The sequence below is a fragment of the Camelus bactrianus genome, chromosome 32, assembly GCF_048773025.1.
Source record: "Camelus bactrianus isolate YW-2024 breed Bactrian camel chromosome 32, ASM4877302v1, whole genome shotgun sequence".
Lineage (NCBI taxonomy): Eukaryota > Metazoa > Chordata > Mammalia > Artiodactyla > Camelidae > Camelus > Camelus bactrianus.
In genome coordinates, this window is record NC_133570.1 from 7,162,612 (window position 1) to 7,171,317 (window position 8,706).

Here is an 8,706-nt window from a genome sequence, read left to right on the forward strand (position 1 = left end):
GTTCTTCACTGTACATTCATTCAACATATATCTATTATGCACCTACTCAGTGCCACAAATTGTTCTAGACAATAAGAATATAGTGGAACAAAATTCATGTTCTTATGGAGCTGACATTCCAATGAGGGAACACAAACAGTAATAAGTAATACAAATAGTATATGAGAAAGTAATAAAACATACTAAAGCATTTATGGAAGAAAGGATGTCTACGGTTTACTTTAAATAATTCAATTTGAAATATATTGAAAACTAGATATTAGTGTATTGAGTCCCCATGCTTCAATAATTATCTACATATGACCAATCTTGTTTCATTCCCCAGGCATGAAATAAAATAATTTACTTCAAAAGAGAAGCAAATTTTAGACATTATATAATTTTATGCACAAATATTTCAGTATTCTCTAAAAGAGAAAGACTCCTTGTTAAACAAAATGACTGTGCCATGATTACTTTTAAAACAATAATTCCTTAATGTCATCAAATACCTATTCATATCTAGTCATTGTTCACATTATTTGATATACATATATATATAATACTGTTGGTTTGTTCGACTCTAAATCCAAAAAAAGTCCACCATTCTTGCAACTGGTTGATGTGTCTCTTAAAATACACAGGTTCCTCCTCCCTTTCCTTTTTTCCCTTGCAATTTGTTTCTTGAAGAATGAGATGCTGTTTTAAAGCCATGAAACTGGGTAAGAGGGTGAATGTAGTTAGAAAACAAATTTGAGGACTGGGCACTTGATAAACAGGTAAACATTTAACAACTGGTGAGGGGAGGCCATGACTTGTAGCGTTTGTCAATTTCAATGGTGTACATACTCTAACCATGGCCAGATGCCAGCTGCCAACGGTGTAGCAACTGACTGGCAAAACTGGGTCTCTAGGTGTGGACTGGCTTCAGCACAGTTAGCCCTAGGGCATCAAACCATTAAGAGGTAGGAGAGAAGAGGAGAAACCAGCAAAAGAGACTGAGAGTCTATGTAATAAAGGCTTCATAAAAACCCCAAAAGAGGGCATGTGGAGAGAACACATGGAGATTTGGTAATAGCGGCACACCTGGAGAGGGCATGGAAGAACTGCACTCTACCCCTGTACTTCAGCCCATGCATCTCTTCCCATCTGGCCAGTCCTGAGTTATGTCCTTTTATAATAAACTAGTAATCTAGTTTAAAAAAAAGAGAGAGAGAGACTGAGAGGAAACAGCCGGTCAGGTGGGAAGAAAAGAGAGTGAGTGATGTTCTGGAAGCCAAATGAAAATACGGTTCCTAGAAGGTAGGCGTAATCAGCTTTATATATATGTAAATGCATATATATAAACAGACAGACACACACACACACACACACATATGCAAAAAGTCAAGTACGATGAAAATGGCCATCACATTAACAACATGGAGGTTGTTGGTGACCTTGACAAGAGCATTTTTGGCAGGGGGTGATGGTCAAGAGTGGATGGGAGGCAGCAAATGTGAGACAGTACAGCTAGATTTTTTTTTTTTAAGGAGTTTTTCTGCAGAGCAGTGGTTCTCAACTGCGCTGTATTTGCCCCCAGGAGGATATGTGACAAATGCTGGAGACTGGGTGAGAGGAGTGGTGTCACTACTGGAATCTAGGGGTAGAAATCAGGGATGCTGTGAACATCCTGTAATGCACGGGACAGATCCCCCACAAACATAGTAAAGTGGAGCAGAAATTTAAATTAATAAATTTAAATATGGAGTCCAAATGTCCAAGTTTCAAGGTTGAGGAGCTCCGTGTAAAGGGAAAGAGGTAGCAGATGGGGGAAGAATAGAGGATTTTTTTTTTTTAAGATGGAAGAAATAACATGTTTGTATCCTGATGAAAATGAAGGAGAGTTTATCACTGGCTAAATGGCAGGAGAAACAATGATAATTTCTATAAGGAAGTAGTGCTGAAACACATCACTGGGGTTGATAAACCCACAAAAAGAATGCATGAAGCAAAATATTTATAGAGAAAAAAATAAACAGGCAAAGGAGAATCCACCTCCTCCGGAAATTTTTTTAAAATAATCCTCTTTAAACTAAATTACTCCAAAGTATGATGGATTCCATGGTAAGGTTCCACTAATCTCATGTAAGTCAGATCATACTGATTTTCACATCACACAGAGGACACATACAGTGTTAAACTAACATGGGACACACAAGAAATATATCTAAGGAGACAAGGCCTCCTCTCTCTCATGGAACCTTTCTCTTCCAAAATGATAATTTCATAACTAGAGGGGAATTTTTAGACACACTGCTGGCCATGAACCTTTAGATAAGCTAAGTGGATGCAGAATGACATGGTTTCCATGGAGTGTTGGATCAGATACACGGGAGGAAAAATTTATAAATGTAAATGCTCTGCTCCGCTTAAGTTCATTTCTAAATGTCCAACAGCCTCCTAAGAATGAAAATCTTTCCCAGCTGCAGTAGGCATTTTTCTTAGATCTGTCTTTTGTACAAGGGGAAAAACACAACACTTGTAAATTGCTCTAAGGGAAACATTACTTAATATCCCTTAAGTGTCTCCTGGCAGTGATAGGCTTCCACTGAAGTGGAAAAGTAACTTCAGGACAAAGAATTTGCCTGGACAACTGGAGGGAATAAATATGGCCATCTTTCTAATCGAGAGTTTCTCTCTTTTCAGTAAAAGTGGCTGGCAAGGCGATATATTTTGGGGTTCTAAGAAGTCCAGGTTGGCATTTTGTTTACGAGAAGGTCAGACAAGAAAGGATAGAGCAACCAAGTCATTTGCACGCGAATGAGAAATCAGGAAGGCTTGCTGAGTCAGAGTTCAACTGCCATAAAATAAGGTTTTCTGGAGATTTTAATACTATTTACAACCTCCTCCAAGAAATTCCTCCCTATGCTTTGTTGATCAACCATCTATGCTGATTAACCTTAGACTGATTCTTTGCTGATTCCTAACTGCTGATTTGTCCCAGGGATCAGATTCTGTCTCCTAATTCCGCTAAGGACCTCCTGTCTCTCAAGTCTTTATTTCTGTTCCTTTCATGTGTATTTGTTTGCTGCTGGATATCACCTGGGCCATCAGCTGTCCCCTCACACTCAGTGTGCTCAGAATTAAACTCAACTCCCATTCCCTTCCAAAGGGCTCCCAGTTCAATTATCGATTTCTAGAAGTTTGCTCGGGACAATCCCAGTTTATGCCTACTGTCCCAGAAGAATTAAGCATCGGATGCTTTTTTATGCTCAAGAGTTTGGATGACAAATTATGTCGTCCCTCAACCTATTTTAATCAAAGAAACTGCTATTTTCCAAGTCAGCTAGACTCAAAGCCTCAACCTAACCTTCAGCTGCTAATTTGAATGCAGTAGAATCTTTTAGAATGTCCTTCAAATTTCCCCTTATTTTTTCATTCCCAGTAACATCCACTAAGCCCTTACGTTGGGACCAGTAATAAAGCTTCTTACTCCTTGGTGTCTTTCCCTCCCATCTCTCTATCCTCCAATTCATTTAGTGCACTGTAATTAACTCAACCTTATAAAAATCCTAACTTTATCCTGTCACCCCCTCTGCTTGAAAATGTAAATGTAGTAACTCAGTGAACACTTCCTAGGTATTTACTATATGAGAAGCATTTTGTTTGGCCCTCAAAAACCTTCATTCATTCAATATATATTTGAGTGCCTACTAAATGCACCTCACTGTTCCAGGCTACAAGGATGATAGGCCTGGCCCACGACCATGTTTAAAAAAAAAAAGACTTAAACAGCAACATAAGACAGCCACATAATGGTTCAGGGAGAAGTCTTCAGGAGACTGGTGATAAAATGGCAAATGAGTGAATTTTTTTTAAGGCACTGTGAGAAAAAAGAACTCAAACAGATACTTGTACACTGATGTTCATTACAGTATCACTCACAACGGCCAACAGGTGGAAACAACCCATCAGCAGATGAATGGATAAACAAAACGTATATCCATACAATGGAGTATTAGTCAGCCACAAAAAGAAATGTTACAACATGGATGACCCTCCTAAACATGATGTTAAGTGAAAGAAGCCAGTCACAAAAGGACAATTATTATATGATTTCCCTTTCCATGAAACATATAGAATAAGAAAATCCAGAGACAGAAGGTAAATTAGAGTTTCCCAGGGGCTGGTGGGGAGGGGGTGGGGAGTTACTGTTTAATGAGGAGAGTTTCTGCTTGGGGTGATAAAAAAGCTTTGAGATAATGGTGGTGGTTGCACAACCTTACGAATGTAATTAATGCTATTGCATTGTATTCTTAAAAATAGTTTAAAAAGGAAATTTTATGTTATATATAGATAAATTAATCATGTAATATGCTAAAAACCATTGAACTGCATACTTCAAATGGGTGAATTACGTATCAACTACATCTCAATAAAACTGTTAAAGGAATAAAAAAAAAAGCATTTGAGAGTTAAAACAGAAACTGTAGACTGGCTTAGAAAGGAAAAAGGATAGGAAAATGATGATTAATCAGGCACATCCTTCTCATAGTGGTGGGTAAAAGCAGAACGGTGCCCTACAGTGGAGAATCTGCCATGTCCTTTGTCCAGCTAATAGAATACAGTTTAAAATTCTAAGCCCAACCCTGGATCTCAAAAATGTGAGTCATTAATTATTACTTGCTAGAAAGCTTTGTCCCAATCATATTCTTTGCCCTAAAGATTTTTGCCAGACCTGATCATGTCACTTAGCTGGCCCAATAGACTCCTTTCTCACTTAGCCTGCCCGATGTGGCTCACTTGTTCTGAGCTCAGTTAGTTTGAGTGCCATTTTCACTAAGTCTTCCCCAACCCATCTCAGCAGTAACAGCCTGCCCTTTCTCTGGGCTTCTACAGCGCTGGGCAGTCATATCAATCTTTGTGTTTCTCGGTTTCTACCTTGATATACACATTTCTCGTTAGATGGCTAAGGTCCTGGAGAGCACAGTTCCCCTTTACATTTCTTGTACATCCTTCCAATAGCTGACATGAACAAAGCAATCTCCTGATCTTATTGCCTTGAATATTGCTGAAAGTTGCAATGTAGCCAAGTGACCACCTTATAATGGCTGAGAGGGCCAGCCCTGGGTTCAGAAAGACTTACGTTTCATTGCTATTTCTGCCAATTTCCAGGTGACTGAGTCTGGGCAAGTTATTTAATTCCTTCTTCATATGGAAAGGGGGATAGTACTGTTTATCTGCCACAAAAGTTCTTGAAAGGGTTAAATAGGATGTAAAAATGTAAATCGTTTAGCACACTGCCAGCACACCTGTAAATTGGAGCTGCTGTGTTAAAGCAAAGTGGAAAATTGTGATTGATGATTTATCTCAAAATCAACACAGAGCAGATGTGGCCCTAAAATTCCACTCTCCTAATGGAATGGTCTTCCAAACTTTTATAAACAAAATGAAGGGAGAAACAAACCAAATGGCTTTTGGTATAATAGTATGACATCCCTTTCTGGACACAGCTCCAAACTTTTTATTAAGATCTTCAGTACTAGTAATTTTGGAGGAAAGGAAAATGTAGAGTAAAACAATTCTCATAAATCTTGTTCAAGCATTTCCATGTACTATAATCTTTCTACACATGACAGCCATATTAAAATAATAAATGTAAGCAGGATGCCTAAGAAAAAGAACCAGGTGACTGTTGTCCTCAGCCTATTTTTGGCTAATTTTTTTTTATACTTGATTTTCTTTCAATCTTTTTTTTAACAGCAGTTTCTCCCCCCTGGTTATTAAGGTAACACACCTCGTACTGAATTATACAGTATATATAATTTAGAAAGTATGAGACTTTGTAATTGCCCCTTCCGTAAGACAATCACTATTAACAGTTTGGTGTATGTACTCCCATAGTTTTTTTTGGAGTACACAGAATTAAATGAACAAGGATGGAACCATATCATAATGCTGCCCTTGACTGTTTTTTACTCAATGATATATCTTAAGGCATCTTTCCATGACAGAACAGGTAGAGACCCTTATTTCTAATGGTTGCATATTTCATTTTATGGATGCACTACGGTTAGTTAATTTACTTATTTAATTCTCTATTGAAAGATAGCTGAATTATTTCCAGATGTGTGTGTGTGTATTTTGGTGTTCAGCAATACTTCAAGTTGAGCTGCTGAATCAGAAAGAATGAACATTTAAAAATCTGATACAATTTTAAAAAGAAAAGAAAAAAAGAAGAGAAAGAACCTGATCATTATTACTAAATTGTCATCCCTCATAAGTTGCACCTTATTCTTTTAGTGTCGACATTAAATTTTGATTAAAGCTTTATTTTTAAACCCATTATGCCTTACTTCATGTATAATTTATTCTAAATCCTTTGGAAACTTCTCTTTGGTACATTAAAAAACAAAACACCTATCATTACACAGCATCAACGGGAAATGATTTAGAAGCCAGGTTTTTAACTCTTCTTTTCTGTGCGCCCCCTGCTGGCACTACTGCAATTCGCACCAGAGTGAGTTGGTTTCTACTATAAACGCTTTATAATTAAAAGAACAAAATAAAATACATTCTTTAGAAACAAACCTTTAATCTTGATATAATCACTGTGACCTTCTTTCTTTTTTTCCTTCCGAGATGTCTCTTGAGTCTGTAACAGAAGTTCCAACCCAAACACCCAGAATCTGATTTTAGGTAAGAATTTGAATTACAAAACAAAAACACAAACAACTCAACACCACCACTCTTGGCTTCAAGACTGTCCTTTTATGTATCTATGAGCACGTTTTGAAAGGCCCACACTCTTGAGTATGTGAAATGTGGTACTCGGTTCATAATTCAGCTCTTCAGTGAATAGATGCTCAAGAGCATTTAACTCATACATTAAAATTACCTGTTAATCCATAAAATCAAAATGGAAATACTCTAGTTGATAAAGTATCACTGCAAAGATCCAGTCTTTTATTTTGGGGGGGGTAATTTATTCATTTTATTTATTTATTTTTAGAGGAGATTGAACCCAGGACCAGGACCTTGTGCTTATGCTAAGCATGTGCTCTACATGTTAAGCTATACCCTCTCCCCAACAAAGATCCAGTTTTAATACAATTTTAAACTTTGTTCTGCTCCTATATAGCATTCCCTTTGTCCTCAGTAGGACAATACGAACAATCAGGGTAGCAACATACTCAGTTAAAACTTTCCTCTTTCCAGACTCCCTTGCAGCTGGAGGCCAAGGAGACACAAGTGTAATTCTGGGCAGGATTTCTGGGAAGGGCAGGTAAGATGGCACTCAGTTGGTGTGTTCCTTCAGCTCTCATGCTCTCCCTTCTTCTTCCTGCCAAGTCCAGAAATGCAGGAGCATCTAGAGATTATGAGGGTGAGAGCCACATGCAGAGGGTGGAGCAGGAAAACAGGAGAAGCCTGGGTCCCTGATGACATCCTAAAATTGCTGTCCCATTCTGGGACTACTTCCAGATTCAAAAAAACCCCCAAACCCCAAGGCACTGTAAATTGGGTTTTCTGTGCTTGTGGCCAAATACAATCCCAACACAGATACCAAAACAACTCCCTCTTTTTTTTTTTTAACAATTATTTATTTTGTAGCGGGAGGTAATTAGGTTTATTTATTTTAATTTTATTTATTTTTTAATGGAGGCACTGGGGATTCAACCTAGGACCTTGTATATGCTAAGCACGTGCTTTACCACTGAGCTACACCCTCCCCACTAACAACTGCCTTTTATAGTAAAACCCAAACATGTAAAGGTACGACAGAGGTGGCAATGCAATAACTTTATGTCCAAAGGACTCAAGGCACTTCCTAAAATATCTAATTTGTAACCTTAACATGCAGGAAATATATGGTCCCATAAACTTTTGGAAGAATTCATTTTCTGTTGGCCTAATAATGAAAACCTCTTAAATGCTAAAAACTGGCCAAATACAAAAATGAATGTCACATAAGGATAGACAATAGTAGCCTAAAAATATACCTATATATTTATGGTCAGCTGATTTTTGACAAGGGAGCCAGTATAATTCAAAGAGGAAAGTATAGTCTTTTCAACAAATGGTACTGGGACCAATGGATAGCCACATGCAACAGAAAAAAGCTAGACCACTACCATACTTCACAAATACATATACAAAAGCTTGAAACTTGTAAACTCGTATACAAAAGTTAATTCAAAATGGACTGAAGACCTAAACTTAAAAGTATAAAATGCTTAGGGAACATAGGCGTAAATTAACACTTGTGGATAGGTAATGGTTTCTTAGATATGACACCAAAAAGCAGAAGGGACTAAAGGAAAATAGACAAATGAGATTTAAATTAAATATACCTGTTTTTTCCAAAGGCACAATCAAGAAAGGAAAAAAAAAAAAACAACAAAAAAACCAAACCTACGATATGGGAGAAAATTTCTGCAAATCATGTATCTGATAAGGGTCTAGTATTCATAATACATATAAAGAACCCCTACAACTCAACAACAAAAGACAAATAATTCAAGTAAAATATGAGCAAAGGGTTTGAATAAACATTTCTCAAAAAAAAGATATACAAATGGTCAATATCCACATGAAAAGATGTTCAACACCATTAGCATCAGGGAAATACAAATCAAAACCACAATGAGCTATTTCACACTCACTAGGATAGCTATGAACAACAAACAGGATGTGGGGAAATTAGAACCTTCGTACACTGCTGGTGGGAATGTAAAATGGTCCGGC